This window comes from Pteropus vampyrus, unplaced genomic scaffold (assembly GCF_000151845.1).
Source record: "Pteropus vampyrus isolate Shadow unplaced genomic scaffold, Pvam_2.0 Scaffold33, whole genome shotgun sequence".
NCBI classification, from domain to species: domain Eukaryota; kingdom Metazoa; phylum Chordata; class Mammalia; order Chiroptera; family Pteropodidae; genus Pteropus; species Pteropus vampyrus.
In genome coordinates, this window is record NW_011888814.1 from 9,364,027 (window position 1) to 9,371,613 (window position 7,587).

A 7,587-nucleotide genomic window follows, 5' to 3' on the forward strand; every position below is an offset into this window, starting at 1 on the left:
CTCAACCTCCCCTTGGGAATGAGGGCACAGTAGCTCCAGCACCCAAATCCAACCCAGCTGAACTCCAGGAGCCTCTGGCTTTGCAGCAGATCTCAGAGGGGCCCCTACAACCCAGACATGGGAGGAAACACCCATGGGGTAAACTGACCGAAAACGGAGGAGGGCCTGGGAGGAGCTGCCAATTGATCACCCAACTTCTCTCTCCCCGACTGACTCTTCCAATCCTTGGAGACATCCCAAGTGAGCTAGCATCAACCATGTGGATTTTCTCGTGAGGCCCTAGCTAGCTTACATTTGCTTTCCTCCCTTCCCTGCCTCCCTTACTCTTTTTTCCTCACTCTTGCTGCCCTGGGCTTGCAAATGTCTCCAGTGAAACATTAACCCCTACGCTTTGCCTCAAGCTCTGTTTTCTAGGAAGCCAAGACAGATAAACTATGCATTTACTTGAGGATAAAGGGTTTAGAAACCCTCAAAGGCTCTTTGGGCTATTTTCATCACCCTGCATTCCTATCTTGCCCCATTAAATAGAAACTTCTGCTCACCTCTCTGGGAGGCAACAGTACTGGAAAAATAGTTTTAATCCTTTTCCTGACCTCCTGCACTCTGTGGAGTGAGCCCCCAGTTCCTGGCAGGAAAGGATAGGAGTGTTTGCCTGCAGTTATCCAGCTGCTTTGCTGAAGACTGTGTCTAAGTTTCATTCTGGGAGGAAAAAATAGGAAGCCTGTTTGAATGTAGGTACCAGCCACATTTTTTTCCAATCCAGCTTTGTAAGTAATAAAGCTCTATTTTCATCTCAATTTAACTGATTCCTAAGCCCTGTTCTCATTCAGTTCAGCACCTGTGGTAGTTGGGGAGGATATTGTTGAATATTACAATAATGATAATGAGCCCTCATGCTCCCCACGGGCTAGGATAGATATTCAGAGACAACCGAATCTTCTTTGGCCCAGAGCAGGCTGCCTCTAGCCAATGGCTCTTTCTGTGCAGTCCAGGCATAGCAGGCAGGCAGGCAGGCAGGCAAGGACTTCGTAGAAATACCACTGGCAATAGGGCTGACAGCATCATATCAACATGTCCACATTTGGTTTTGGGCAAATTTAAAATGTGTTCACAATATTTAAGACACTATAGCTTAGGTCACCCCTGTCTCAGTGACAGACGTGCCTTCTTTTATTAAAGAATGTATTAATTCTTTTATTTAAAAATAATATTTCATAAAATGTCTTTTGTTAAAGACGCTTATTAATTCCAAGGATTTTTTTTTTTTTTTTTTTTTTTTTTAGTGGCTAGGCTCCAAGCGTCAGACTGGGAATACCCAACGGTGTGCCAAATGTGGGTTACAGGTGTGCGGAGGAGTGATAAACGCCACAGCTGGTGACTGCTTCCAGCCTTACACAATCAGTTCATCCTTTGTCACACAAATATTACAGTTCACCATGACGTGTGCCCTGGGAAGCACTGATAGAAATCATGCTTTTAAGAAGGGACATTTTGCGTCCTCTGAAGTAGCCTGCTAATTGAAAATGTTTGGGAGTTATTGCTAAAAGAAGAAAGTCAGAGGGATATTTGTTGAGTGAATCAGTGAATCATTGAAACAAAATGAAGACAGCCTGTGTCCTCCTGTGGTCCCTTATGGGAAATAAACCCCATTTATCTGAGTAGAGAGACTATTTGGAACATACCTGAGGAAGAAGGACAACAGAATGTCTCCAGTTTTCCCCTCAGGCCTTTCCACTCCAGTCCTAAAAAGATCTTTTCTCCTTTGCTTTGTTATTTGTATCTCTTGCCTCAGAAGTAACAGGTAGACTGGCTCCACCACCCTTGAAGTTAATGGTAGACTTTCCGGTCTCCCGAGGCCAGGTCCCTTCTCCTCCTACCTCTAAATAGATAACTCTGGGTTCCCCCGGAGGCCCTCCTCCTCCCCTTTCTCCCCCTCCTCAGCCGTGGGCTGTGCCAGGTGCACAGGTGACTGTGCCTTTGTTCGCAGCTCTGCTCACCCCCGGGATGCTAGAATTTGGAACTCCCGAAAGGCAAACTCTTTCTGGTATTCGCTGGCACCTAATAAAGACAGGAAACACTCCATCATCTGAGCATGTGCTCCATCATCTAAACTATCTCCTTGCCCAGGATCTTTGACCAGTGTACAAATTAGGGGCTAAATCTTCAACAGCTGTTACTCAGGAGCTTCTGAAACACACGAAGGGGCTCAGAACCACTGGTGTGGCCTCTTCCTACCGAGGCCACATACCGGTTACCGATGATGACCTATTGGTTACAATACTTGGCCCAGCCCGGAACCAGGCCAGGACTTGTCTGTCATCCCTGATATTTCCCTTGTTACACTCCTGACTTCTAGGTTATTCTAAATTTTCAAATATTCCTCCCCAACCTTGAAAGAGAGGAAAGGGGGTGCAGTAGCTGCTGGAAATACCTGTCTTTAGCACAGCGAAGGTGGCAGGCAAAGTCCCCAGAGGCCTCAGCTTGCTCCTGTCCTGGCAGACACTTCATTCCCCCTGGCTCAGCTGCCCCCCTCCCCCAAACTCCCCACTAATCTCAGAGCTATTTGCTTCCTCCTGAGGCCCCAAACCAACACCTCTTGCCAGGCCTCTGCTGGCTGTGCGCGTATGAAGTTCACCTGTGTGCCAGCTACTCCTTCAGAGGGTAGCCAAAGCTGGGCGAGTGTCTATTTTTTAAGGATGCCAGGAGGCCCCTCGAAGCTTATTGAACCAAATGCACACCCCTATCTTGTAGGCCTTTAGTTCCTCAAATGGAAACGAAGAGAATAGGGAGATGGGCAGGAAAACAAAAGTTTAGAATTCAAAACTGAACCACAGCGGCTTGTAGGCCTGTACTTATTATTTTTCACTGGTAGTAATTCTTTTCCAATTTTAAAAGTATATCTTTCCAGGGGGAAAATTTAGAACATGTAAAGAAAATAACAGTCATCCATAATGCCATGTCTCAGAGAAAAATTCTTTAATATTTGGCATATTTTCATTTTTATGGTCGCATATTTTTTACATAGTTGAATTATATTGTATATGTGAGTTCGTCAACTTTTTTCCCTTACTGAATCATGAGCACCTGCTCCTAACATTGTTTTTAGCCATTGCGAACTATCCCATCATATAGATGTACCGTGATGTACATAACGGTTGATAGATTCATGGACGCTTGTGGCATCTCTTTTTTTCTTGTTATAATTAACATGGCACACTGTATACGACACTTTAATTTTTAAAACTTTCTTAGGATATATTCCAAAGAAAATGGAATTTCTGGGCAAAGGATATGAACGCTGTAAGATTCTCAGTTTTACAGAAAGGTCGTACAGCCACCAGCAGTAATATTTAAATAAAATCATTGACACCCTATTCTCCACAAATGAACTTAACTTTGTTCATTTCTAACAGTTTGCCTTTCTGAGATGTTGAGGGTGGAAAGGAGACGTCCTCTGTTGTGTTAGAACTGAATCTGTCTTTGGCGTGGCTGGACGACACAGCGTATGGCCGAGGCAAGGCCCTGGCTAGTACCAGGAGACTGGCACGTTGAAGAATGTCCAAGGTCATGATTTTGTTTGTAGAATAAATGGACTGCTGTCCATCTTTCTCATAGTGCCAGAAGCTCCATGAAAATGAAAGCCCGACTTCTCTTACAATATTCCTGGTGCCCACCAGAGTCGCTGGCATATACAGTCAAGTGATCAATAACGATATTAATTGGTGTTTAGATGGAGTCCCTCGCCTCCTTTTTCATTTCACTAGGCCCCTTTCTAGAGTTCTATCTAGAAAGGTTTATGTGGGGAATTTTCTCTCGGCCTTCCTTGCCATCTAAGGGTGCTCCTGAGAATTCCTGTGGCACAGAGGCACCAGTCCACCAATGTTAGTTCCCATCTGCTTTCCACTTCCCCTTTCTGCCCCGTTCCCTTGCCTGTCAGATACACGGTGTCCACACCACGAATGCTCCTTCCGTGGCCCCTGCTGGTGCTCATCTTCCCGCTAGTCACCCAGATAGGACAACCTCATGTGTAACCTGAGCGTGGCTGTGTTGATATCGAAGGGAGAATATTTCTGATAATAGTCCAAGGTTTGTTCCCTACAGCATTCCAGCTATCTACCAGATGAGTGATAAGTCAGGGAGGTAAAAAAAAAAAATCTATAAATGTGTTTGGTACGACTTGTTTTGGAGAACTAAGTGTTTGTTGGTTATGAGATATTTTTCCCTCAAACCTTGCTGGGTTTTGATTGGTGTCCCTTGAGCTCCCACACATAGATCATTGGAATTAAATTTCTCTCACTAAGGGATAGCAATGTGTCTGCTGTTAAGATAACTAAGTGTGTTCTCAAGCCTTCCTCCATTTCTAGGGGAGGGGAAGGAGCTCTCGAGTCAGAAGTGCTAAGAAGATTATGCCAAAGAGCCCTCCTTTGGCCACCTGCCTTCGAAACGGAATACCCCTACTCGTGCTAATCATGATTTTCATTTTATCCCATGATACCTCAGTTTCTGGGCAGTGTTGATTCAGCTGTTTATTATTTGGTCAGTTTTATTAACGCCTTGAAGTCAAGGTTTTGATGGAGCAAACACAAAACAAAACAAAACACCTCCCTCCTCCCACCACACACATTTAAGCAGATAAATGAACACCCTGCCCATTCACACAGTCTTCCAATGTGTTCCTTGGGTGAAAATTTTCACAAATAAGTCTGTATTTGCTAAATTATTAACACTTTGATTATTAACTACCCGGAATCAGGAAGGTCAGTTCTACTGACTGACCAGGGAACTGATCTTCACAAGCTGGCAAAGATTTGGCCAAATATGATAGAAAATTCTAGTACGAATATTCTGCCTTATATAAACTTGTCCCCAGTCTAGGAAGACAAGCTGCTATCATGTTCTAAAATCAGGAGCTCTCTGTTGGTAAAAGAGAATGCCAAACGAGGGTCTTGGTATTTAAGTCTGATCAAGTGGCCAGTAAGCACAATACTGTACTGAGGGTTCTAAATTCCACAGGCAATTCATTCATTCGTCCATCATTTATTACGCATGCATCTTGGAAATACAAGATTTGTAAGATGGGAGATCTGTCCTCAAGATATTTTTAAGGCTATTAAGGAGACTGAGATATACATAATTGCAGTACAGGTGAATCTTTTTTTTTTTTCTTTTTTTTTTCTTGGTTAGGATGAGATATAAATGCATGATACACATAGCGTGATGTATGTAGATGTATATATTGCTATTGAGAATCAATGTATGTTTGTTTTTGTGGCTCCAGATGCCTGAGGAGGGAATGAAAGGCATTTACCTGTCCCTGTCTGGTAAACAGGACTTTATTCCTATTTTACCTCCAGGAGATGATAATAAGAGATGGTGAGGGTCTTTAGTGTAATCTCCTATCAGTGAGATTAGATTTTATTGTCTAAGAAAGAGTTGTTCAGAAGATTGGAAAGGAACAACAGCCAAATCCCAGGAGCATCCAAGGACCGGGAAGAAGAACTAGGCTGGTAGAGGCCTTGGGGCTTAGAGGACGGGTGGAGATGCTCAAGCTCTGAGCAGGACCCTGGACCAAGAGGCTATAGGATCCCCTGGGATAGCAGTGACAGAGAAACAGTCGGGAACTGGGCCTGATTCTGGCTCACAGAGCAGAAAGAGCAGAGCCAACCAGGGCCTCTTCCTGCTAGAGAATTAGGATTCTGGGGGACCCCTTCTAAACACTCCAGGGTTGAGTGATGATCCAAGGGCATGGACTCCATCTCTGGAACAATTGATATGAGACTTCTCTCCAATCCAAGTGGGTGGGCTTGAGGTGGTTCTAATTAATGCCAAGAACATCTTTTTAAAAGTAACTCATTTGCAACCTCATTGTTGTTGAACATTTCATACCTCCTACATGCATGGGATGCTCAGTCTGGATACCTACCCCAAAGTGAGGAATTCAGGGAAGACTTCCTGAAGAAGGTGACCCTTTAGCTGAGACCTAAGAACAGCTAAGTGAGCCAGGCTAGGGCAGGATTTGGAGTGGGTGGAAGAGTTATTTGGGGAAGAAAAAGATGTACAATTAAAGGGGAGACAATGGTATGCTTGGACAGAGCACAGCATAACGTGTTCAGTGAACTCCTGGTAGTTCCATGTTGCTGGAATGCAGGGAGGGAGGAAGGAGAGAAGAGATTTGACATCCTGTATACAGTAGAGTCTGGAGGTAGGTTAGGTAACCTCAGAATATTTCCCAAACCTCTTCTCCTTCCTCCTTCCTCAGAACCCCCATCTCAAAGCATAAGCCATTGGCCAATGACAGCTGCCATCCCTTGGTAGCAGAGAATATTGAGCACAGAATCTCTCTTCTAGCAAGAGTAACTCCAACTTTGGGCAATTCATCTTCCTTCACACAGGTATGTGCTTCACTAAACAATCACGATCATCTTTATTCCATGCTAGAGACTTGTTTAAGAATGGAAATGTGATACAATTTCTGACCTCTGAGACATGAAGGAAAGACAACTGCAGGCCACTGGGAAAAGATTTCTTTATTCTTAAAACACACTGGAAGAAATAACGCCTCCTCTTTTGTGAGATGTTGCTGAGTCTGCCTATGACTCTGGAACTGGGTCACCCACCATGGAGGCCATTTAAAAAGCCAGCTGAGGGACGAGCGGACACATTGAGGGTCTGAGAATCCTTCACTCTAGTCATCACTTCCTCTTTTCCGGCTCACTTACTTGGGGAACTGCCACTCCATTGACCCGTCGATCTCTTCAGAACAATAGTCCAGCGTCACAACCCACACTTTCCTCATGTCTTTATGTCCCTCTTATCCACTTAGATTCCATGGTCCATCACTATATTTGTTTGCTAGGTCTGCCATAACAAAATATCAGGCTGAGTGACTTAAACAAGATAAATTTATTTTCTCACAGTTCTGCAGGCCGGAAGTCCAAGATCAATGTGTGGGCAGGGCTGGTTTCCTTTGAGGCCTCTCTCCTTGCCTTGCAGATGACGTTCCCCAAACTCCCTCACTGATACTGCTGCCTTCCCCACTTTCATCAGTCTTTATCACATTAGCCTACTTTTATTTTCTGCAGAGCACTTCGTAGCAGACAACGTTGGCGTGCCTCCTCAAAGGCCATTTCCCCTTCCGCCTTGCTGACAGAACCCCATTTTGTTCAGGTTACTGTTCCCTCTACCCCCTCATTTCAGGAGTGAATCCCAATTTGTCTAAGCCAATTGTAGGGTTCCCCATCCCCTTGCCAGCAGGTGCTTTGAAACATGCGATGGCATTCTGGCCAATGCGATGGCATTCTGGCCAATGAAATGTGAGGGGAATCCACTGGGGGGCTGTTAGGAAAAGCTTTGTTTTTCTGAAAAGGAGATACATGGCCTGAAACAGTCCCTATTTCCTTCCAGAGACTGCTGTTCTGTCTGAAGGCAATGCCTGGAACGTTAGGAGGCAGTTTACAGCCACTCGAGGAGCTGAGAACCAGGCGGAAGATGACAGAGCGGGAGGATGAAGGGGACTTGGGTCTTTGAGGAAGCCCCGAGTCCCTGAGTTAATCAAATCTGGAGCTGTCTGCACACAGGAGTACTTGT